This window comes from Vigna umbellata, chromosome 4 (genome assembly GCF_029865625.1).
Source record: "Vigna umbellata cultivar VRB3 chromosome 4, Vumbellata_1.0, whole genome shotgun sequence".
In the NCBI taxonomy this organism is placed as follows: Eukaryota; Viridiplantae; Streptophyta; class Magnoliopsida; order Fabales; family Fabaceae; genus Vigna; species Vigna umbellata.
The window spans coordinates 44421679-44449329 of NC_142168.1; the positions used below are offsets into that span (position 1 = coordinate 44421679).

The 27651-nt window shown below is 31.5% G+C and overlaps 1 long non-coding RNA gene and 1 pseudogene across 1 annotated transcript; one reads left to right on the top strand and one right to left on the bottom strand.

Moving 5' to 3' along the window:
- Positions 1–3549: 3549 nt before the first annotated feature.
- LOC148200345 (uncharacterized) lies at positions 3550–8187 on the bottom strand. The gene is made up of 2 exons (XR_015785652.1): positions 8112–8187; positions 3550–6415 (listed from the first exon to the last, which is right to left on the bottom strand). It is a non-coding gene; the product is annotated as an uncharacterized LOC148200345 (long non-coding RNA).
- A 10429-nt stretch (positions 8188–18616) lies between these two features.
- Positions 18617–20162, top strand: LOC148200346 (receptor-like protein 2 pseudogene; annotated as a pseudogene).
- Positions 20163–27651: the final 7489 nt, after the last annotated feature.

Consider the following 27651-nt stretch of genomic DNA (forward strand, 5'->3'; position numbering starts at 1 on the left):
AATAAAGTTTGTGATGTATTAATTCAAATTTTCAATTCTAAGAAGTTTATATTCATTCTTTCATTGTAAGTAGCTCATATCCATTCTTTCGTTGTATCTAGTTTATATTCATTCTTTCATTGTAAGTAGTTTATAAATATTCGTTATTTTAATTTGGTTTTCGTAGTATAAATATTCGAACATCCTTAACCGACATCACCATTTTGTATTAATCAGTTTACTTTTATACATGTTTATGTTTTTAAGTTGTATTTAAATTTTAATAACTTTTTGTTTTTTTATTTAGCATTTAGTTCATAATATTTTTCTTATATTTTTATTTGCTAATTTTGTCTTACGTGTTAAAATATTTTTTACCTTTTGATATTTTGTAATTGTTATTTAAATTTTAAAGTATTTTGTTATTTGTTATTTATTAGTTAATATGTAGTATGTAATAATATTTTTAGCGTTTAATTTAATTTAGAATACATTAATTTTTTTAATTAGAATTTAATTGATATTAAGTTTTGTTGTTTTTTATTTAATTTTGACGTTATGTCTTAATGTTTATAATTGTTTATCTAATTTATATTATGTGTATTTTTTATTTATTATATAATGTTTAATATGTTATGTGGTTTTTATTTGTTAGTTAATTTTTAATGTGTTAATGTTTTTAAATTTTTATTTAATATCAACATTGGATTTATTCTTGTGATTATAAGATCTTATACAACAACTAGTGAAGCGGGAAGAAATCCCTTTGTTTTGTTACGTTGTGAAAGGAGTGGAAAATATAAGAAGTATAAATCATATGTTCAGCCTAGTGGTTGAGGGTGATTACACAAAAAACATTTCCACACATCAAATATTCCTCCACACTCGAATATTTAATTGAATGGGTCCGAAACATTGCACTCGACATTGGATTTGTTTTCATCATTATAAGATCCAACACAACAACTTTTGAAGCTGGAAGTAAGACATTCGTTTTGTTCGGTTATGAAAGGAGTAGAAAGTATATAAAAAGTATAAACTAGATCTTCAACATAGTTTATCCGGTACAAAATTATGTGACTGTCTGTTTAGGTTGAGGGGTAAACCCTATTCTAAAGGAAAAGGTTGGGTTTCAAAAGCTTATGTGTGGCTATCACGAACATGAATTGGTAGAGACTTTGGTTGGTTATCCTTTTGTTGGGAGGTTAAATGCTTTTGAACAATGAATTGTTGTTGACATGAGTAAGAGTTATGAAAGCCTTCAAATATTCTATTGACTCTCGAAGAACATAATGATGCTAATGTGACAACCATAAAGCAAATACATAAGGTGAGGTATACATAGAAATAATCTTTAAGAGGATCGAGAACTAAAATGCAGTTGGGGTCATATCACGTACAAGACGAACAAGTCTTGTCTCTTGTTGCTTGAGATAGTTGGGGTCATATCAACTAGTTTTACCTTTTATCGAGGTCGTACACGAATCAGATTAATATGCAATTAAGTGTAGTATAATACTAGGAAGTGACTCTTAGGTCATCTCTCAAGGACCAATTTACGCTGTCAAAGGTACAAACACAAAATGGGGGTTTTGATAGTTCTGCAAATTAAAATTAACAACAAAATGAAGATAAAATAGTAATTAAAAAGGGTTGGTCACTAGTTTGATTACAATGTTTCCAATCACAGATTGAAAATAATTAACGACTTCTCTCACCCCTAATCCAACAGCATTAATCCAACAATAATTAATCCACTAAGCGAAATTCTATTTAGTTTTCATAAATGTGAATTAAGCAAACCCATTGCACACAATTAATCAATTCGGTGCTACCACAAATTAAGCATTTGTCACCATAATCAACTAAGCGAAGTTTAAATACAATTAGGCAACTAAGCGTGATCCTAATTGCAAGCTCAAATCAGATCAAACATTATGCAAGGCAAGAACAATAGAATACCAATTAATAGTGTAGAAATCTCAAGGAACCATTGTAATCTTCCATGTTTCCAACCCAAACAACTTTAAACTTTCATTACAATTAAATTAGATGCAGCAAAACATGGTACATTAAATAAAAATGAAACTGTTACAGTTAAAATGAAAATACAGAAAACAATAAATATAGATATCAGTAAATACAGAAAATAAATAAATAGAAAACAAAATTACAGCAGTACATAATTACAACAATACAAAAAATATAGAATTACAAAATTATAGCAGTACAGAAAAAAGAAAATGGTAAAATAGTAAATACAAAAAATAGTAAAATAGAATTACAAAAAGAAAATTGTAGAGCTAGAATTATAGAAGAAAAAAAAATACAGAAATTATAGAAACATAATACAGAACACATAAAACAGAAAATAGAAATTGTGGAAATAGAATATGTTACCAATGAGGAAGAATTGGTAAAATGAAGATAAATGATTTTGATGATGCTGCAAAGAGATAGACTTGAAGAAGCTGTTATAATTGTTGTAAAAGCACTTTGTAGAATATAAATGTATTAGGAAAGTCTTTGAATATGTAAAAACATAGAAAATCTCGTTTCCTTAGTTAAGTTACGCATTTAATTGATTATGAGAAGCTATAATCAATTATCCTGAGCACTCTTGGAAAATAGCATTTTGCTCTGGAATAATTGATTATTCCTTCAAATAATCGATTATCAACTGGTCCTCTTGAGAACTGCCAAAGTCTCTGGAATAATCGATTGTTCCTCAGGATAATCGATTATCACTTCTTGAAAAACCTTGTAACGGACTCAAATAATTGATTATCACTAACAATAATCGTTTATCAGTGGCAGTTGTAATCCATCTCTTCGAACTCAGACCAGTTGCCTATATAAGGTTGTTCCAAAACTCTTAGAAGGTTGACTCTAGCTTTTTGAGAATACAGTTTGATCTGAGGAAGTTCCAGAAAGCTAGTTCATTGCATTCCCTGGTCTCGTGAATAGGAGAAGCTCGCGCTTTGTGGGTCAAAGATCGGAGCGATTCTCTTCGAGTTGGCAACGCTACTGTTCTTCTAGTTCGGTGGTCGAAGGAAGACTATTTCTGCACTGTTCCGGTTCGTTGGTCGAAGAAAAGTGTAGATTGATCACTTCCGTTTCGTTGGTCGAAGGAAACATCCTTCTGGTTCGTTCGTCGAAGGAAGGTTTTATCTGACTGTTTCATTCATTATATTGTAAATCTGTGAAACTGTATTTTAGTGAAAACGTTAATCACTTTTTATAGTGATTAACAACTGGACGTAGATTCTTTTGAATCGAACCAGGATAAAAATTATGTGTTGAATTTTTCTTACTCTCTCTACTCTTTAGATTTTGTGCATATCAATTGTTTGATAAATTTTCTCTAAGAAAATTGATTTTCTAAAACTGACCATCTTAAAACGAGCTTGACCAAACACGCTTTCTACTATCTTAATTTATTCCGTTACGCGACTCTATAACGGTACCGATTGTTCCGATAGAATACATAAACAAAATTGCAGCAACAAAAAATAAAATCAACGAAAATACTACAGAAAACAAAAAAACGAAAATACTACAAAAATTAAATTATAGCAGCAGCAAAAAAAACAGATTTATTCATCATCAAAGATCTTAAATTACAAGAGAAAGGAAAAGAAATTGGAACTAGATTTGAAGTTGGAAAGGAATGCAAGCAAAACTCTTACAAAATAAAAGGGGGAAGAAGAAGAAAGATCTCCACCTCTACATTTTTTTGGATGTCCAGTAGCGTGAATGGAAGAAGAAGGAGGAAGATCCTTCCAAATCTGAATTATTGGTCTTAAAGACCAAGTTGGACGAAAATGCCTTTCTAAATTTGCCAAAATTCCAATTTGACCCAAAATAAATCCAAATAATATTTCTAACCCAAATTACATTAGAATGAAATACAAATGAAATACAAATAAAAATTACAATGAAATACAATAATAAAAATTACAATATAAATTATGTGCCAACTCTCTTTAGGTCCCAAAATGTAATTCCAAAATTGTCTTGAAAATAATAATAGGAATAATTAAGCTCAAACAATTGAAATTAATTAAAATATGAATTATTGGTCAAATTAAGCCCAACTAGCAAAATTAAAAGAATAATGGACTATTAAACACAATTCACTAATTAATTTTCGTGCAGAAAGTTAAGTGAATAGTATAAATAATTGATTCATCAAAATACACCACACTTAGTCTTTTGCACTCGTGGGCAAAATCAAGACGCAGAATAAGAACAATTCAAAAGGCATCAAGAGAGCGACATCATGAAACATAAACAACAAGACACATAAGTAAAAAACAAATTTTCATGATCCTTAATGAATTCTGGAAAGAAAAAAGGAGTACACAACATCCAAAACACAAAGAGTCAGAGAAACCAAATACTGATGAAAATAATCCAAACAATTCAATACATGGCAAAATAATCAATCACTTCAAGAGTTGAATCAAAAGCAACAGAACCTCACAAGATGCACTATATCATTATATCTCTCAAGTGTCTAGGGTAAATAATTTCAACTCAATTTACTCAAGAAAACAAGCAACAAACAGACTTGGTTGAACAATAATCAACTCTTAAAACATATGCTAGAGGTTGAAGAATAAAATTGCCTTTATCATTTCCAAACATGCATATTACTCAAGAATCATCAAAAAGAGTTAAGCCAAGACACTTGTGCAAGAAATCAAGAAATATATCACACACAAAAAAGAACATGAAGTGGCTCAAATCCTCACACAAGGTATTTCTGTCACAATCAAATCAACCTCTCAAACATCGTAATCATCTTTCCAAGTAGACAAAAACAAGGTTTTCAAACCAATCAGTATAAATCAAGTGAAGGAAGAGTATACAACCTAAACAAATCCCAGAAATCAAGAGAAACACGCAAAATTAAACACAAAGCACAAGCTTAAAATAACAAAAACAAACTAGAAAAGCTCATAACACACAAAAGTATCCCCCCACACTTAAACTACACATTGTCCCAATGTGTTTCATAGAATATACGAGTAATCAGAACAATCAGAAGATATGAACAGTGCGAAAAAGTGGAGAAGAGGAGAAGGGGAAAGGAAAATCTCCCTAAGGTAAAGGTGGAAGACGCCAAATTTGATCTAGCAGAGAAATGTTCTCTACAATTGGATCTAGGAAGGAAGTTATGTTGATGAGCGGGTTCAGCCGGTGCATATTGACCTTGAAGCTTTTGTGTATGGATGCACCTTTGATTTCAAATATGGGTGCTTGTTGGTCAGATTTGTGTGTACCTCCTGCAATAGGGTTAATGCAATCTAATTCCAAAGAATTTATATGCAGATGTACAACATCCAATTCGAATGTATTTTACTGAATATTAGAAATACTCTCATAGCATGAATCAAGTTCAGATTTATAATCATTATCAACAACAAACTCATATTCATGTTGAGTGCATGGAATAAAAGTATTCAGATTAGATAGGAAAATATTTTTCTTTATCATGCAATGAGTGAAAATTAGAAGCATACTTATCAAGAGCGGAATGAAGAAGAGGTATGTTCACTTCCACTTTGTTGGAAGTTACCAGAGTCTTCTTGTCCAGTTCTTTCATGTTCTTGCTTTGAATAGGAGACTACAACAAATCATAACTAGTGGTGAAGATGAAGATGGTCTACTTGCCTCAAAATTACTGCTCAGACCTGCCTGGTCCTCAAACTCATAATGAAGATCAAAATATTTATCATCCTCCTCAAGTGCAAGAGTAGGGATATATGAAGGTTGGAAAGTAGGTGGCAAAGTGAGCACATGACTTTGCTTCCCATCTCCTATGTTGATGGTACTGACATCTTCCTGAATCTGAATAGTCTAAATTGGTAATAATTTTAAATCTTGAGATTATTCTTGAGTGAACTGAGTAGCCATCTACCCCATCTGATTAGTCAAGCTTTGAATTGATGCTTTGGTCTCTTGCTAGAACTGAATGTTCTGCATTGTCATCTACCTCACTAACTCCTCCATTGAAGGCTTAGAGGTGGAAGGTTAAGGAGGAGCCATTCGTGTAGGAGCATTGTGTTGCTGACTATGGTGTTGCTGAACTGGTGGATGTATACAAGTATTCTTAAATGGTGGTTGTTGATATTGATGTTGTGTTGGAGTACCATACCATTCTAGGTTAAGATCATTCCATCAAGGATTGTTATTGTAACCATATTGATCAAAATGGTGCTGAGCAAAGAAAAATTCATTCAAGAACAGACACTTAAGATCTTCCCAAGCAGTGATGGATCCTCGAGGAAGACAATAAAGCCAGTCCCTTGTTGCTCCTTGTAATGAGTGCGGAAATTCCCTTAAAAACATGTGATCATCTGGGACATGTGGAGGTTCATTGTAGAGCAAATGATGTGGAACTCCTTCAAATGCTTGTGTGGGCATTCACCTACAAAACCATGAAACTTAGGCAGCAAATGTATCAATCCAGTATTGAGAACACAATGAACATCATCCTCATTGGATGGAATCGGCTCCCAAAGAGCACTCTCACGAGTTGGAGGATGGGCCATATTGTTCTCAGCATAGAAATCAGTACAATAGAAATCAGAATCGTAATCAGATGCATAAGAATAGGCAGAATAAACAATATACATAGAACTGAAATAGGAAGACATACTGCAATGTAAGACTAAAGAGATACTACCTACTGTTACTATTCATGTTACTATTCATGTTACTATTCACGTTACTATTCATAGTGCACAAATGAATTGTACTTTTGCAGCAGACTTCTAACAAGCAGACAAACAAGCAAACTGCAGACGTGCATAACACAAAATACACAACACAAAATATACAACACAAAAAATAGAAACTTTGACAAATACCGTTGGTCCCCGGCAACAGCACCAAAATTTTGATCGATGTCGTACCCGAATCAAATTAATATGCAATTAAGTGCAGTATAATACTAGGAAGTGATTGTTAGGTCGTCTCTCAAGGACTAACTTACTCTGTCAAAGGCTCAAACATAAAATGGGGGTTTTGATAGTTTTGCAAATTAAAATTAACAACAAGATAAAGATAAAATAGTAATTAAAAACGATTGGTCACTAGTTTGATTACAATGTTTCCAATCACAGATTAACCATAATTAACGACTTCTCTCACCCCTAATCCAGTAGCAATTAATCAACTAAGCGAAAGTCAATTTAGTTTCCTAAATGTGAATTAAGCAAACGCAGTGCACACATTCAATTAATTTGATGCTACCACAAGTTAAGCATTTGTGATCATAATCAACTAAGCGAAGATTAAATACAATTAGGCAACTAAGTGTGTACCTAATTGCAAGCTCAAATCAGATCAAACATTGTGCAAGGCAAGAACAGTAAAATACCAATTAACACTGTAGAAATATCAAGGAATCATTGTAATCTTCCTAGTTTCCAACCCAAACAACTTTAAACTTTCATTACAATTAAATAAGATGCAGCAAAACATGATACATTAAATAAAAATGAAACTGTTACAGTAAAAATGAAAATGCTACAATAAATACGAAAATACAAAAAAAAAAAGTAAATACAAAAAACAAAAAAATAGAAAAAAAACTTACAGCACTACATAATTATAGCAACACAGAAAATACAGAATTACAAAATTACAACAGTACAAAAAACGAAAATACAAAAAATGAAAAATACAAAAAATAGAAAATACAAAAAATAGTAAATACAAAAAAACAATAAATACAAAAAATAGCAAAACAGAATTACAGAAACAGAAAACAAAATATAGAAATTGTAGAAACAGAAAACAGAAAATAGGAATTATAGAAACAGAATACAAAAACGAAACTATAGCGACAGAAAATAAAATCAACCGTATAAACGAAATTCAAGCAGAAAAACGAAAATACAGCAGTACAAAATACAAAAAAACGAAAATAAAGCAGTACAAAAAACAGAAAAACGAAAATACAGCAGAAAATAAATTACAGCAACAACCAAAAAGAAACCGATTTATTCCAGAGATCTTAAATTACAAGAGAAAGGAAAGGAAATTGGAACCAAATTTGAAGTTAGAAAGGAATCCTAGCAAAAACTCTTACAAAGGGGAAGAAGAAGAAAGATCTCTACCTTTACATTTTTTGGGATGTCCAACAGCGTGAATGGAAGAAGAAGAAGGAGGAAGATCGTTCCATATCCGAATTATTCATCTTAAAGACCAAGTTGGACGAAAATGCCCTCTAAATTTGCCAAAATTCCAATTTGACCCAAAATAAATTATTGGTCAAATTAATTAAAATATAAATTATTGGACAACTTAAGTGCAAATAGCAAAATTAAGAGAATAATGGACAATCAAGCACAATTCACTTATTCATTTCGGTGCAGAAAGTTAAGTGAATAGTAGAAATAATTGATTCATCAACCTTCACAACCACCTTTACATTGCTTTCAAGTGAACGTTAAAAAAAATTTCACTTGGGCGATGGAAAGTTTCAAATGATTATTTATGACATCATAGGGAGGTCCACCCGTTGTTGTCACTGATAGAGACCTTGCTTTGATGAATTCTGTTGGCAATGTATTTCCTAACACTTATCACATGCTTTGTGCGTTTTACATTATGAAAAATGTCAAAGCGAAATGCAATATGTGAGTGGATTCAATTGAGGCATGAGATTTCTTGGTGGAAGTGTGGCAAAATTTGATGGAGTATGAGGAGTAGTCGATGTTTGGTGCTTATGTTGATCATCTTCAGTATGTCTATGTTGCATGGCCTCTATTTTTTGAATATATGAACCATACTTGGATCATTCCATGCAAGGCATACTTTATCAAGGTAAATACCAATAAAGTTATGCATCTAGGCAAAACTTCAACAAACACGTAATTGTTACTCTTAATTATTGTACTTATTTATGTTATATTTCTTCTCAGAGTATTAATATCTACTGTAACAAGGTTGAGTTTGTGCACTGGAGCCTCAAGAGATTATTGGGGTCTAGTATTGGTGAAGTTGAGCAAGTGAATCAAATAGGTTTGAAACATTGGTCATTGTGGATGCATTCTGAGATCAACTTACGGGCTACCATGTGCTTTTGAATTACCATGATATGAGTTTGGCATAATTCCTCTGGGTGAAATTCATGCTATGTGGATGATGAATGCATATTTATGCCCTCAATTAGCCTTTAATATTGGATTCTTAATTGGTTTTTGTACTTTAATAGGATATTTTAATTAGGATTTGCTATAATTGGGTTTATTTAGCATGTGATACAAAAACATGTTAAAAATAACTTTTTAGTTGAAAAATATTTTTTGGATATTTTGAGGTGTGCTAGTGCAACTACAACTATGTTGAGCTCATTGAGCTTTGGAAATAAAGGGGTTATAGTTTCATAAAACCTTCAAGATAAATCTAACGGTAGCAAATAATCAAGACCACAAGTAGTTAATCCAAGTATAGCATGAAAAAGTGAAGAAATTTGGCTAAGCCTAGCAATCCTGACGCATTTTAATCGATTACACTATTAATGTAATCGACTACGTTTTTCCTGCTAGTTTAGCAGTTTTTGACAGCATTTCAAAATACGACTTTTAACAGATTATTTGGCACATGTAATCGATTAAGAAATTCTTAACAGCCAAAAATAAAGGGAATATGACCATTATAACTGTATTGACTTGAATGAAATTTAATTCATCATATGAAAATGACTTAATCGATTATATAACTTATGTAATCGGTTATGTCCAACACTTAAGCAAATTTTCAATTTTAACCTTCTTTTAAATCAGATTTTCATTCTTTTGAAAGCATGTAATCAAATTTTCACTCTTTTGAAAACATGTATTGGCAAACTTTCTTACTTAATCAGTTATACACATTGTATATCAGATTATGTTAGAACAGTTTGCCTCCAATAAAGCATCCAAGAAATCTGAAACAATTTAACAGATTACATGGATTGCTTAACAAATTAAATTACACCAAAAATACATTTTCAATCTGTTTATCCATGTAAACCTTTTTTCAATCATTAATACATGTATCAAGCACACACATCAATAATATCAAACATTTTCACTAGAACAAAAATAGTGTATAACGTCACGCGTTCAACATCGAACCATTGGATAACTAACTTAAAAATGAGCGGTGGCATTTTTGTAAATAAATGCAATTATTTAACGTCGTTTAAAATTGTAATTCGACGTAAAAGAATATAAAACGCCGAATGACTTTTAAATTCGACATCAAAAGGTTAGTGAATTCAATAAAAATTTGAGCGGGAGATTGAAAACTCATTCACTTTATCTTAGCGCGCGATACCCTCTTCTCTTCTCAAACTTTTCTCGAATGAAGTTTGACGAGCACCAAATCTAACCTTTCTTTCATTTGATACAACTGCATGTTAATTAATTACTTTATGTATGATTTTTGTTTATTTTAACCGATTATTTTCGTGCTTTTATCCTTCATAGGCGCATTCTGCTTTCTCTCTCACTGTGACGAAACTTTATTCCGACGAACCCACCTTTTGAAGGTTAGTTTTAATTTTCGTTTTTCGTGTTGAAGAACTTATTTGTTGAACTTGTTTGTTGTTTTTTTTTTGTTGAACTTGTTTGTTGTTGTTGTTTAGTTGAATTTGTTTATTGTTGTTGTTTGATTGAACTTGTTTGTTGTTGGTTATTATTGTTTGTTGTTGATAGTACACTACACGTTCATAGTTTATGCTTTATAAAATACCAAAAACTGAAATTTGTTGTTTTTTTGCTTTTTAGGTCTTGTAGAGTTGTAAAAAAGGATCAAAATTAATTAAAAAAAACAAAAAAAATTGATTAACGTCGAATATTGACAAAATTCGACTTTAAGTGAAGTCATATAATAACAAAATTCGACGTTAATTTAGCGTCGATTTTTTTAAACTCAACGTAAATTTAACGTCTCTTGATATGACGCGTTCGTGAATTCGCCGTTAAAAGCCCAAAATATTCGACATTGTACGTCATTTTTGTACTAGTGTTTTAATGTCATTTTGTGCAAGATAACTATAAAACAGATCCTCAATGTCCATTAACTAAAATGTCAATTATACAATGTTCATCATCATGTACATCATCAAAAACAACATATTCAAAGATTCATTCTTAAACAATGAATATGCATAGCACACACACACACACACACACACACACACACACACACACACACACACACACATATATATATATATATATATATATAATCATAAATATAATCACAATGAATATGCATAATATATAGTTCAAGCACAAGCAAATATATAAACACAACTTTGCACAATGTTTGCAAGAAACAATTAAAACATTTTTGTTGTTGTCATGTGTTGAGATTGTTGATAAGGGGGAGCACAGGTTTAGCGTCACCCACAATCTCGGTAATATCTGAGTTTTTGATGATGACAACACATAATTAATAACACATGTATATTTTGTGTTACGTGTTCTATGTTTACATGTCATATGCTTTTCTTTAATGTGTTAAATCTGTTAAAGCATATCTGAGAACATGTTTGAGCTACGTTTGTGTGGTTCATTGCATATCATTTTGTGAAATATGTGATATTATATGTGTATGCAGGAGATGTTTTCGGGAAAAGAAAATCACAAGCACTATGGTTGAACTTTAAATGTGTGACAAAACAACAGTTTTAAGTTGATTACGTTATGGGATGAATCGATTATAACTCGTGTGTTTTCACAAACTCTTTTGAAGTGTGTTGTGAGTTTTTTCAAAGAGAAAACTTTTCAAAACTATGCAAAAAGATTTCACTTAATCGAATGCATGCACTATGTATTCGAATAAGTTAGTTGATGTTTTCAAAATCTGTTAAATGTTGGTAACAACTAACATAACGATCATATTTTTAAATATGTTGACCAAACATTAAATGATAGTCGATTGCATTAATTGTACATTCAATTATTTGTTTGGCTGCTGCGAATTTTGTTATAACTTATTGTTATATTCGATTACGTTAGTAGCTCAATCGATTAAAATGTGTCTGATATGTGTTATACTATAAATTGACGCAGATTTGAATTCTCTAAGAAATTTTTATGATTCTAACAATTTCATATCCTTTACAGAAAGCTTTGATCTTACAGAAAGAGAGGAAAAGCTCCAAGAAACAAGATTGATCGTGGTAATCGACAACTTGTGATTTCTTGAAGAGAAAAACTGTTGTGTTCAAAGAGTGATCAAATATGCACACTTGGGTGTTATGTTTCCCTATTGTTGTGAGCAAGGAAGAGCACTTTGTGAGTTTTAGTTCTTAGAGATGTGATTACTCCAAGGTGACAGAGAGTAGGGATAGCTTTTTGGGGTAAGACTATGAGGTATTCAAGTCTCGTGCTATAGTTGATATTGAGTTGAGAAAGGAGAGTACATTTGAGAGGGTTTTTCTCTATATGTCTTCCTTGTAAAAGTCTATTAATATAATGGATCCTTTCATCTAAGGTTGATTGAAGGAAGACTGGATGTAGGCATTGGTCGAACCAGTATAAACATCTGTGTTAATCTTTTTATCCCTTTTCTTTTGATATTGTTCATATTCTTGTTTGATTGCACTCCAAGAAAACTTTAAAGATTTTAAAAAGCTTTTGAAAGGACAAGTTTTTATAAGGGAAAACCAATTCACCCTCCTCTTGGGTGAGATAATTGGCCTAACTTTTTCTACAATAATTAATTGAACAATAATCTTTAGATAACCAATGATGAATCCTATTTTGAAAAAATAGTGAAATCAACATATTTATTTATCATTGTTTTTTTATCTTTTGATACTTTGCTCTTTAGTCTTTTCTTTATCTTTATCTTATTTATTATTTTACTAACCCTTTTGTATAGTTATTATGAGAACTAATTTATTAATAATCAATTTCGTATTAGTTGGGAGACGACTTAGGGTTGAATTTACCTTTTTTATTTTGTTGGCTACTATCTTAGCAATACTGAAGTTGCTATTTAGTAGTATTAATTTGATCACGTCAACAACAACGTCATCAGTGGACCCGATTGAGGTTTTCAAGTATTGTGTTAATTGAATCGCTTCTAGAGTTTATCATTGACCGTGAACTTAATATGGTTCAGGAACGATTCAAGAAGGTTGAAACTGGAGAAAAGGTCAACATCAACCATAAGCTAGTCGAAATTGCTTGCCTAGGAATGACATCTATGGTACCTCATTCGCATAAAGTGAAAACAAAACATGTACAAAAGACTAAACTTGCACGTCATGAGAGGTCTACGAATCGTGACTTATCATATTTTGAGAACGTTGACACTTTCAATTTGATGATAGAGCCTTCGTCACAGAAATCACAAATCAAATCCAAGGCTAAACAATTTCCACGAATGTGAGTACCAATGTTAGATCAATTCCATCTGATCTTCCATCCATACATTGTCGATGTTGTAGTCAATGGTCATTGTGGTTATCGATGGATTGTTGCTTAGTTGGGCCTAGGTGAAGAGGCATGGCCCATTATCCGACATGACCTCCTTGAAGAACTTACTCTATGGCGTGATGAATACACAACATTAGTGGGAAGCTACAATCGATTGAAAGAACTACGACAGTCCTTGATTGTCCACGATCGGTCACAAGTATTTGTTTTTTATCTCAAAAAGATTACTTATTATATGTTCTCTATTTATTTTCATAAATACTTAATTTCATGCCTTACAGGTTAATCATATGAAGGGGATGACCATATTGGACATTGGTATGCTATTGGAAATCAATACAATGTCATCTTAGTCAGTTTGTCCTATGGTCAGAATTTTACCATATTCTCACTACATAGTTCACCACCTACTGATGACACAACATCGGTTGATATGCATTGGATTCATTAATGAATGTCATTTCGTACAGGTAAAGTCTCATTTCTTTTGTCCCGTTACCCATTATGATGCATTTACTAATATTAACTTTGCAAGTTCACTTACAAGATCGTTAGTACGACTTATATACATCTGGAAGACTCTAGAAATAAAGTTTGTGATGTATTAATTTAAATTTTCAATTGTAACTAGTTTATGGTCCTTCTTTCATTGTAAGTAGCTCATATCCATTCTTTCATTGTATGTAGTTTATATCCATTCTTTCATTGTAAGGAGTTTATAAATATCCGTTATATATTCGTTTGGTTTTCGTATTAAGTTAATTATTTCAATTATGTCTCCTTATATAATTTTATTCAATTAAGTCTTTTCATTGTTATGTGTTAAACTAACATGCATATATCTTGCAGATGTAAACAAGTCTGTTTAAATAAAATATAAATCGTCAAAGTATAAAAAGTCCAACATAAATAGTATTAATAAGGAAAAATATATAACAACAAGGTCCTATCAAGAAAATGATGATCGTCCACACACATTACGACTACCTCTACAACTACTACTAGGCTCATGCTCCTCAATACTCCTGCAAGCTACCTGTAGGGCCTCAGTAGTACGTTGCTAAGCTATTGTACCCTTTGTCACTTCTCGACACGATATCATGCTCTGTAGGATCCTGACGACACGCCTCATAGAACCTTGAAATTACACTAAAAAAAGCATAAATAAACCATCATTGAGGTTATCATGTAAGACAAAAATAGTTAGTTTGATTACATACCAACAATCTAGAATTGAACGACGACCTACAACGAACTAGCACCGAGACCTCATCAGGGATGTGTCGCCTAAGTCACGAGGCAAGACTGGATCGGTCATCGTCAGAGACTAGAATGATGTAAGGATGGGTGATAAGTTGTCGTTGAGGCTATCAAATTAATACTACTTTTCAAGGCAACTTCAGTATTGCCTAGTAGTATTCAAGAAAGTAGACAGGGTTGAAGTAACCCTGAGTCGTCTCCCAACGAACACGGAATTGCTTTTGAATATCTGTGACTCTTACGAATGCTATGCAATGCTTATGAATAAAAGTAATGGTTGAAGAGTGTTTAAAGAATAAATAAGAAACTTAAAAACAGTTACGACGAAATAGGCTAATTCCACTGCTTTTCCCAGATAGATTCATCATCGGTTATTCCCGGATAATTGTTCAATTGATTATTGTGTTTAAGTTTCAAATTAATTAAAGTACATTATTAATTAATTTAAGGACGATCATGCATTTAACCAAAGTAAATTCTCAATTAAATGCAAAACCTTTCTAGATTATTCACATAAAATTCAACCAAAGTACATTCTCAATCAAATTCTATTGTGTTTAATCATGTCTATTCTTAAATCTCTTAACCAAATTAAAAGCTAATCAATCAAAGTAAATTCTCAATTGATTATAGTTGAAATTATTACTAATCAATCAAAGTACATTCTCAATTCACTACAAGAAATAATGGAATTAGATACGGAACATTATATACGGATCTAGAGTTGTATGTAAAGCGGGCATTATATACGGAAATTATGTACGGATGTTAAAGAAAGGCGTTATATACGGATATTATATACGGAATTTTATATACGGATTATCCGTATATAATATCCGTATATAATGTTGGCGCGGGGTGGGGGGAAAATTACCCAAGGATAGGATCTGTATATAACCTGTATTATCCGTATGTAGTTGGAACCAAATTTTATCTGCAGATATTATATACGGATTTGGGAAATAATTTTAGAAAAATGTATTTCTAATTACGCGGAAGCTGGAACCCTATGTTCACTCTCAGCTCGAGCTTTCCTCTCTTTCGAACCTGGTGCTTTGTTTTCTCTTGAACCCTGGTGCATTCTTATCTCTCTCGAACCCTGTCGCATCCCTTCTTTCGAGCCCTTTCGGTCTGGTTGTTGTTGTCTCCATCCCTCTTCGGTGTGGCTTTGGTTCTTCGTCGTCTCTTTGTTTCGAACTGTGACCTTCATCAAACACTGTCGTTGGGCCTCATTGTTCGGTGCAGTGCCGTAGTTGGGCACTGAAAGAGTAGCTTCATCTGGTAAGTAAATTGTAATGCTTAGTAATTGTTTAATGGTGAAAATCGTGAACCCTAATCTCATTTTTGTGTGTTTTATTTGTCACATCTATGGTTCGGGTCGCAAGCCGTGGTTGGAGTGTTTGGAAGCATCGATTGAGGCTACTGTGTGGCGGGTTAAGTAGATTCGTACTGGTTTTATGGAGTGAGACATATAGCATCTGGAGTTGCGAATGTGAGTGAGTTCGTTTGCCTTTAAAGTTTGTTAGATGCAGAAAAATGATTTGTATTGTGTTATTTTGCTTCGTTTGGTAAACAATATGTTGTTTTGTATTTGAATTGTATAGACTGGTACGATTCTTTCTTCTTTAGTGTCACAATGACTAAGTCTCTTTCCTTGTCAAGTGGCTGGGCCTGTAAATATTTAATGCAGTGCTAGAATGTTCTGTATCAAATTTTAGTATTGCAATAAGTTGGTAGTAAAGGAAGAAGTTGGTTTCATGCATAAGTTCTTTGTATCAAGTACTGGTTAGGTTATATATATATCACATAGTTGGAAGAAAAAGGAAAGAAGGGTAGAGTGATTGTGGAAGGGCCTTGGGTTAAACGAAGAGCTACGTGAGTTGATATGAGTGAGAGATAATGGTGTAAGCTAGGCAAGAACAACGAGAATGAGCGAATGAGAATAGTGTATAGGATGAAGGGTTTTTGGGTTGAGTGAGGTGTGAACATTGAAGGGAATGAGAGTCGATTGGTAGAATAATTATGGAGAAAGGAGGTGGTGGGTGTAGGTGTTGTGGAAAAGGAGTATGAGTGGAAGAGAGGGAGAGGTTGGTAGGTTGCAGGTGAAGGACTTAATAGTGAGAGTGCCTCGGGTTGGGTAGCATGAATGAAATAATGTGTGAAGGGCTTAGTTTCTCATCGTGGTTATGTTGGGAAAGAAAGATAATAAGAAAGGGTTCGGCATGTGCAGGGAACATGCAAGGAATATTGTAACTAGGAAATATAGTTGGTTTTAGGGTGGAGATGATTCCAGGGGTCATAGTGAGTTTAAGGGTAAATTATTTGGGAAGAATAATGGTGGTATAGGGGTATAAGGGATTATAGAAGGGTTGAGCAGGGAATGGTATACACATTCATTAGATTGTACTAACTAACCCTAAACATATATATAACTAAGCGTAATTAGGTGTATAACCAGCCATAACAAACCTCTCAAACGCCATTGTGAAGGGTTTCAACTCTTGAAACGATGCATGTATTGTTCATGTGTTTTTTCAAATCATAATTGTAAACAAAAGCATTACAATTACTAGAACTTGCCACTGTTTTCAATGGCAGCAGCTGGAAGAGATAGTCTTAGCTCCAAATCTGGTTCTGTGGTGTTGAAGGATGTTCCACCAAGGTCTACCACTGTTAAATGTTTAGAAGTAATTTAGAAGTGCCACTCTATTTTAGATAAAATTTAGAAAAACTTGGCATCACCACAACTTTGTGACGTTAGTCTTGATGATATTGATGATCAACACTTCCTGTGCTAATTAGTTGTTTTTAGACCATTATTAGTGTAGTGTCTTAAATTGATAGATTTCACTCACTTAGTTTAGTAGTAGTTTAAATTGTTTGGCTTTTCATTCTAAAATTGATTTGAATTTCACCAAAAGAAGTACTTCTTAGTTGTGTTAGATGAACATTAAAAATTGTTTTAGACAACTTAGTGGATTTTTAGATTACCCTTAGATAGATTTTGTTGTAGTTAGTGTGCATGTTAGTTGAACTGACTTTGTGGATGCCCACACTGGCCACCTGTTAGCAGGGTTTAGCTCTGCAACTCCTTTCTCTGCCTCATCAAAAAACATCCTTGTCCTCTTTATCTGTCCCTTCATGAATTTACTAGGTTTATCTATAACTTTACCCAGGAAAATGTCATCATCTAAAAGCCTAGCTTTTGCCAATTCATCTTGTCCCTCCTCCTAGTTTACTTCCCCTTTGTTGAGAATGGCATAGTACCTTATCTGCTACTCTTCTTTCTCTTAATTACGAATAATCTTCTGCAGATCAAGCTTTGTTTGTCAATCTTTCTACTTCTTTTACTGCTTATATTTTTTTTTTTTTTTTTGTTTTAGTTGTTAGGTGATGATATTGTTTTAATTAGCAATGATATGGCAGAAATTAATCATCTTAAGCACATCTTAGATACCAAATTTAAAATCAAAGACCTAGGATCTTTAAGATACTTTCTCGGTCTTGGAATTACAAGGTCCAAATCTGGAATTCACATGAATAAGAGAAAATATATTCTTGAACTTCTCGATGACAGTGGTTTGATTGGTTCTAAACCTACTAACACTCCTTCTGATCCTTCTATTAAACTTATGGCAAATCATGGACAACTTTTATGTAATGCTGCTGGTTACTGGCAGTTAGTTGGCAAACTTTTGCACCTCACCATCATCAAGCAAGATATTGATTATGTGTACAACAACTCAGCCAATTTCTATGCAAACCTCTTGATACTTATTACAATGCTGCTCAAAGAATCTTTCATTACCTCAATGGATCCCCTGCTCATGGCTTGTTCTTCTTTGCTTCATCAGACCTTAGAATCTCGGCCTTTGCCAATTGAGATGAGCTTGCTGTTTGGATACCAGAAGGTCTATCATGGATCCCCTGCTCATGACCAACCATCACTTCAAACACTCCATTCTCTCAGTTTTTCTCATGCCATCACCATCTTCATCTTCCTCTGCATATTCCCTTTACAATTCTTACATGGTTTCCAACTTCATGGTCTCTATCATAGTCCCCTTATTCCTCTTCTCCTTGTTTGTTGTTCATGTTTCCTCTTGTAGTCAGATTGATAAACTCTCCCTCTTGGCTTTCTCTGGGAACATATCCACCTCTCCACCTTTTCCTTATCTCAATTGGTCTGATTCTCTTGACTGCTGTGCTTGGGAAGGCATTACTTGTGATGGGGATCTTAGAGTCACACATCTTTTGCTACCTTCTAGAGGCCTCACTGGCTTCATCTCCCCCTCTCTCACAAACCTCTCTTGTCTCCCTCACCTTAATCTCTCCCATAAGAGATTATCTGGTGGTCTCCAGCACCAGTTTTTTTCATTGCTCAGTCACTTGGTGGTTCTTGATTTGAGCTACAATCATCTGTCTGGTGAATTGCCACCTTTTGGGATTGATAACAGTGGCAAAAATAGCAGTGGTGCTGCTATCCAGGAGCTGGATTTGTCCAGCAATTTTTTCAACGGGACACTTCCAAATTCTTTGCTCGAGAACTTGGCAGCTGCTGCAGCTGGAGGAAGTTTGGTGTCTTTGAATGTTAGTAATAACAGCTTCATAGGTCATATTCCCACTTCCCTGTTTTGCATTAATGACCGTAACTCCTCCTCTCTAAGATTCTTGGATTATTCCTCCAATGATTTTGATGGTGCCATTCAGCCTAGACTTGGAGCATGTTCCAAGCTGGAGAGATTTAGAGCAGGCTTCAATTTTCTGTCATGGCCTATTCCAAGTGATCTTTTTGATGCTGTTTCTCTCACAGAAATCTCATTGCCCCTCAATAGACTCACTGGAACAATTGAAGATGGTATAGTTGGCCTTACCAACCTCACAGTTTTGGAGCTCTACTCCAATCATTTCACAGGTTTCATCCCCCGTGAAATTGGTAAACTCTCCAAGTTGGAACGGCTACTCCTTCATGTCAACAATTTGACAGGTACTATGCCCCCGTCTCTGATGAACTGTGTTAATCTTGTGGTGTTGAATTTAAGGGTCAATCTCTTGGAGGGAAATATCCCTGCATTCAATTTCTCAGGATTCCTCAGCCTTACTACACTTGATCTTGGCAACAATTATTTTATCGGTGGTTTACCACCAACCCTTTATGCATGCAAATCACTTTCAGCTGTGAGGTTTGCATCTAATCAGCTTGAGGGAGAGATTTCTCCCAGTATCCTTGAACTAGAGTCTTTGTCTTTCCTATCAATTTCTAATAACAAGTTGAGGAATGTTACTGGGCCTCTGACAATACTCAGGGGGCTCAAAAACCTCAGTACCCTTATGCTCTCCAAGAATTTTTTCAACGAAATGATACCTCAAGATGTGAACATAATAGAGCCAGGTGGATTTCAAAAACTGCAGGTTTTAGGATTTGGTGGTTGTAATTTCACTGGTTGTATAAATATAAATAAATAAAATGAAGGGTCAAAAAGAGAATGAGGCTATGTGTTAACTTATTGTTGTGGTTGCGTCAAATATAATTTTAGATAATAACAAAATTCAATACTTGGGAATCAAAACTGTATTTTTTTTTATTTACCCCACTGTGTCCCGTGACCATGTCTTTTAAGTAAATATAAAAATACCATTTATTTACTATTTCATTTCACTAATTGAAAAATATAGTAAATATATATATATATATATAAAATTGTAATAAAATGTGACAGACTCCATTTATCCTGACTGGAAACTTTTTATGTAATTATGGTATAATTAATAATATAGGTGATATGTATGTCTTATGATTTAAATAAATTTTGACTCTGAAATTAATAGTGACTTTAATATTTGATATTTATTAATTTTGTATCTGGCCGTTACAATATATCTGCACAGAGTTGAAAAAATAAACATATCAAGACAAAAATAATTAAGTAAATAATTAGTATACATATTATTGAAAGATTTCTTCTTAAAAGTATGCCATATTTGTAACAACACATATGGAGATGATAACAAGTCTGAAGGGTTACTTACAATATTAATTTGAGCAACCCACATCTATTAATTTGACGTGCCAATTTAGGGACTTGAGCAACCCACATCTATCAAACCAATTTAGTACAATATAGTCCAACCAGAACAGCAACCTCCAGAACAGCAACAACCACCACACTAGCAACCACAAGATGGAAATGATGATTACATGCATTATTATGTAGAACCACAACTACAATCTGTTTATGAACTTACCAAATGTTGCAGTTATATTTACATTATACAATATTTATGTATTCATATACAATGTTTTCTTTGTGGATTAAGTGTATCTAAAAACCTTATTAAATTTATATGTCAATGTGCAATGTATAATGTCCAGGTTTGCTTGTAACAATGCTGAATGTTCACTATAATGTCCAGGTCTGCTTGTATATTGTGCATGGAGAACTGCTATATACAGAGAATTTATTTAGCTCTTGTTAAACCATTATATACGGATATATCCGTATATAATTTCCGTATATAAGTTATATACGGAAATATCCGTATATAAGTTATATACGGAAATTATATACGGATTTATCCGTATATAAGTTATATACGGAAATATCCGTATATAATTTCCGTATATAAGTTATATACGGATATTTCCGTATATAACTTATATACGGATATATCCGTATATAACTTATATACGGATAAATCCGTATATAATTTCCGTATATAATTTATATACGGATAAATCCGTATGTAAACTTAGCTACGATGGTATTATATACGGATTTTTGTCCGTATGTAATCCGTATATAAACACAGAATATATACGGATTTTGGGTCTTATATACGGATTTTTGCTGTATGTAATACACTTTTTTCTTGTAGTGATTGATAGTAAAAACCATTTAATCATATGAAAATTCCTAAATTAAATCAAAGTAGATTCTCAATTTAAACCTAGAAACCCTAAAACTCATATAATCAATATGCATGTAGATTCAAACACATTATGATGCAAAAATCTTTGCTTTTAACAAGATAGAGAGATGAAAGACATAGAGAGAACAACTTAAATTAATAATCAAAGTAAACAATTGCATTAACTGAACGTAACCTCAGAATCCGTCATGGAATTACAGCAGAATTAGCCCTAGATGCTTAGCTCTCCATGAATGGAGTTGAATACAAGATGAAAGAAAAGTGAGAGGAGTATGAGAGAATGAATGAATTAAGTGAAGTCCCCTTTTTCTGCCTCCCTTGGGTCTCTTTATATAGGCTTGATTGGGCTTGGACTCTGAATAGTTTGTTGATAAGATATTTTCTGTTGATATATTATATCTTTCAAGTATTCATTAAATTAAATTAATTTTAAAGAATATTTGATAGATATTAACTTAATTATCTTATATCCTATATCTTCCAAATAACTAAAAGATTTAGATAAAAAATTATTTGGAAGATATTTTCTGTTGATATTCCCAAATTAAATTCAACAACTGAATTTTATCTTTTAGATTTTCTGACTTTCCAAAATGGCACAAATACCCTGAAATTTCCTCTATCTGCACTTTAGCCCCTTCTGAATTTTCCAAATAAAATCTGATTTTGGGCCTTGAATTGCCATTTGGACCAATAAAACTTATATTCTCAGCTGCACAAATAAACATTAGAACATCCAAGAATAATTTATGCACTAAAACTCACTTTTTACGTCTCTTTATTTCCCAAAACCCAACAATTTCAATCATCACAAATTCACTTAAAATCAACCATTTAAGCACAATTATCCCATCAAAAATTTGAATTTTAAAGCATAAATGTGGGCATAAATATGCACTCATCACAACACACGTAGATGGATCAACAACTTCAACGACATCAATAGTGGCATGAACATACCGTAGCCAACACAAATGAATCATCGAAATGTCTGGCATCGAAAGACTCTTGGGCGACCATGGTATGATCTGCGGGTAAGTAGGGAGGTGTCTTGTGCACCTCTTGGGAATCCATCATTTTCATCTTCTTCTTGAGGAACATCCTCATGCTTAACATGGTCGTCCTTAATATATTCCTGGTAAATATACTCTTGATGCTTCTCTTCATCATCCTGAATCACATCCACATTAATTTCTTTAACGCATCTTCTACGAATTGATATCGTAGGTCTTCTCCTTTCTTTATGTGATGAACATGAAGCTTCACCGCAATAAATGAACGCACCTCTAGCTCTAACCATTTTTGCCAACCAAATATATTAAAAATATTTATATTAAATACTTATATATAAAAAAAATCAAATAATATTTTTATTTTTCAATATTTAAAATAACATTTTGAAATTAAAATTAAAAATCAAACAAATTAAAATTTTAAAAATAAAATACAAAACAAAATTAAATTCCTAAATTTATTAAAAACAAAAATAACATAAATATCAAATATATTTAAAAAAACAAAAAATATTACATAATATAAAATAACATTTAAAACATATTTTTCTATCAAAAAGTAAAATATATAAATAAACAAAAACAATACAAAAAATATAAATAAACATTACAAATTAAAAACAACACATAAAAAATATAATAAAACTAAATTAAATTCCTAAATTCAAAAATAATAACAAAATTTAAAACATACTTTTCTCTATACAAAGGTAAAATATATAAAAAAACAAAATCAAAAATATAAATAAACATTAAAAATTAAAAAGAAAATAAAAAACACATAAAAAAATAATAAAACTAAATTATATTCCTAAATTCAAAAAATAATAACAAAATATTTAAAACATATTTTCTCTATAAAAGCAAAAAATATATAAATAAAAAAATCAAAATATAAATAAACTAAAAATTAAAAAAATAATAAAAAACACATAAAAAATAAAAGTAATAAAACTAAATCATATTCCTAAATTCAAAATAGAATAACAAAATATTTAAAACATATTTTCTCTATAAAAAAGTAAATATATAGATAAACAAAAAAAAATCAAATGTCAAAAATATAAATAAACATTTAAAATTAAAAATAAATTAAAAAACATAAAAAAAATAAAAATAATTAAACTAAATTATATTCCTAAGTTCAAAAAATAAAAATATAGTTTTTCTATAAAAAAAAAAGTAAAATATAAAAATAAACAAAATCAAAATACAAAAATGAAAAATATAAATAGACATTACAGATTAAAAAATAAAGAAAAACATAAAAAATAAAAGTAATAAACTGAATTATGTTCCTAAATTCAAAAAATAATAACAAAATATTTAAAACATATTTTCTCTATAAAAGAGTGAAATATATAAATACAAAAATCAAAATACTAAAATCAAAAATATAAATAAACATTACAAATTTTAAAAAAAATAAAAAACACATAAAAAATAAAAAAAGAAAAATACAAAATGCAGTTAGAAACAACTGAGACCTCAATCAATGTTGCAACGCCGGCGAAGTCTTAATTACACTTCGAAATACGATTCAGGTCCCATGTGCATTCAAACATGAGTTGAGACCTCGTCGTGTTTCGAACTAACCCTCAACCGGCGTTCGAACGCCTACTAGGCCTTAACTGTACTTTGAAGGTTTCTAGGTCTCGTTCCTGCAAATCCAACTCTATCAATCATAGATAACCCATCCTAATTTATCACAGATGCAAATATATCATACAATACATGATCTACCACAACAATCAGTTTTATATAAATTGATTTTATCATCCATACATCACATAATCAACCATGGAGTAGCGACGAGAATAAACTAACTTGAAGCAGCGATAAGAAGAGAAAACTGAGAGGAGGAAGAAGCACCAACACCATGCACAGCAGGGAAGGATAAAGAGGCTCAACAGTAGATCCAAGGACGAGAATTGAGAGAGAGATGCGCTAGGGAGAAAGGGGATAGGATGCAGGGATGAACACAGCATCAATCTGGGTTATACCTTCCCATCTGTTTAAATTCTTTTTTACCTGTGCTGCTAGTATTTATACATGTTGGTGGAATGACTTCAAAATTTTAATCTAATTGACTTTTATTTATTGTTGAGATTTAGTTGTTGTTCTTATTGGGCTAAGATATATCCTAGAAAATTTTAACAAGAAGCTTTCTTCAACGTCTTTTCATCAATATTAGATATTTGTCTTCAAGTTTCAAAATTTTCTCATATGTAAAGATAATTTTTATGCATAAATCAACTATGTGTGTAAGAGAATAATAATTATTAGAAAGAATATGTAGTAATTATTTCTTGAATATTGCTATTTATAATGGCCTTGAGCTTTTACTTAGTTGGATAAAAAGATTAGTCTTTAAATACAAATCAAATTACACAATAAATATTAACGAAAGTAAATTTAGTTTTTCCTAAAAAGTAAATTTAAATAAGTTGTACAAAAATATAAATTTTAAAATGTAATTTTTTACAAAATAAATTCAATTTATTATGTCTAAATAAAAAATTAAAAATATGTGAAGTCAAATTTTAATCAATTTTTTCATGATTAATATTTCTTTTATTAATAATTTTATTGTGATTGGTTTGGTTGAATAATAAAGAAATACTCAAATTAAATTTAATGATAATTACTAATATAGTGTGGATATCCGAGAGTATGACATCATAAATAAATGTTTTTTTATAAAAAAGACCAACAAGGATTAATATCGTTCTTATGTATTTTTATTTGAAATAAAAAAATAAAGTTCAGAAAAAACAGAGTTTAGAAACAACAGAGTTTTAGTTCTAGAAAACTATTTGGAAAGTCATTTTGAATTTTTTTTTAATTTTGAAAACCTTTTTTTACTTTTTGGTATTTTTATTTAAAAGGAGTGTCAAATAGACGAGCAACTGTACATAATCCAAAAATAAGAAAAATAAACTTGTTTTTTTCAATTTCTTTTAAAAGAAACGGTGTATGTGTGAAAAAGTGTGCGAAAAAGTAAGTGAGTTGGAAATATGAGAAGTTGAAACAAGAGTTGTAAATAATAAAAGAGAAGCCCAAAATTTAAAAAAATAAGAAAAAATAAATGGTGGGTGTATGTTTAAAATATATGATATAATAAAGCAGGGATAAAAGTGACAGAAAGTATGGGAGTGCAATATGTAAATGTGTGAGTGCATGAAGTAAAACTGCTGGGCTGCAGTGAGTCCAACAGTCTTGGTTCTGTACAAGGTTGTTCATATGTGTTTCGGTGTAGATGTTTTCCGGTGTGTCTTTGTTGTTTCTAAATGTCTGAGATGCTCAAGTCAGATGTGAGTTATGGACCCCAGCTCTCAAGAGAGTGATTATAATATCACCCTAAAATATTATCGTCTGTTATTGTATTTATAAGTGTAAAAACAACCTTACCTGAAAACTTGATTAGTTACTCATACCTGAAAACTTGATTAGTTACTCATAAATATCTTAACCGCTTAAAATATCTAAGATATTTTATCTAATAAATATGTTATTATACAATATGTAACTAACACAGTTCTCCATAAAATGTTCTGAACCATACAAACATGTGTTGAATTTCAGGGTTTCATGGATTGACTTAAGCAAGTTTCTAATCTTTTTAGTCTACACATGAAAATGAAACAATGAAAAAGTAAATAATTTATAAGCTAAACATGTTTCATCAAGTTCTATAACCTAGAATCATAACCAAAAATTATTATTACTCTAACATTGAATCATTTTCATCAACTTCATCCTTCAGACTCTACTTAATAAGTCATTTATTCCATTAATATATTTTTTTTATTGCTGATAAAAGGAAGTTGTAAGGCTATGTCAGTTAAAACTTTCTTTAAGGACGATAACCCACATAACATTGAGGTGGATGGTGAAAGGTGGGCAAGGTTGGAGTTGTTGAGGTTCTAAGAAAGGAAACACTAGTATGTTTTGATGAGTCCAAGAGGGGTCAGATGTTACAGTGTGTTGGAAAGTTGAGGTTGTTTATGTTAAAAGCGCGTGGTGCTAGAAAACAATGAATTCACAAACTACGCTCTACCCATAATGAATTAGCTACTTCAACCTTTAGTTCCTACCTTAAAGAAATCAAAAACAAGATTTTGGTAACATTAAATGAACATTTTCCAATTCACTTCGTCAATAAAAAATGGAAATTAGTATATAATTTTATTTGTCACGAAACAAATAGCAATGTAATTGTTGTTGAGTGTCTTTTTTCAAAATAATTCTTCATTAAAAATAAAAATCGTCAAATAAAATTAGACAAAAATCAACAGTTTCGTGTATGACCATGTAAACAAGTTTATTTATACTTCTATATTATTATATGAAGATTCATCCTTTTTGTGTCCATATTATTTTTCCAATTTTCTTCTTTTAAGTCTACATTGTTTTCCAATTTTACTCTTCAAATGACAGCTTTTAAATTTAAGCATTTTTTAGTTAAACATTTTTTAAATTTAAATATTTTATAAAATAAATATATAAAAGTTATCTACAATATAAATATATCTATATAGAATTATTTATATTTATTTTTATAATTATAATTTTATTATTTTTTGTTATTATAAAAAAAATAACACACGCACATACTAGTACCTATGAAAGAAAATAAATGTTAATAGGCAAGACTCGTGCTTCGGAACATGTTAGATATGATTTATCATATATTAATCATTAAAAAGTTAATTATTTATTTTTAAACAAGTCTTTTCTGTGTCTATTGAAATAAATAGACAAAGTAGTACAGAATATTATGAGAAGAAACTTTCGATAAAAATTTCACAGATAAAAAATTGGGTTTCCTTCCTAAGTCTTATTGCATCCTTTGTAGCTTAACTTAATCATTGTTTAGTTGTATGAATATATATAACGTTACCATGCGTGAAAATAAAAAATTGAATTTGAGATTTTATCCCACGAGAACTAGAATGTTGGGTGGTGTAATAAATGGAAAGATTAAAGGAAAAGACAAAGGAAAATTTTTG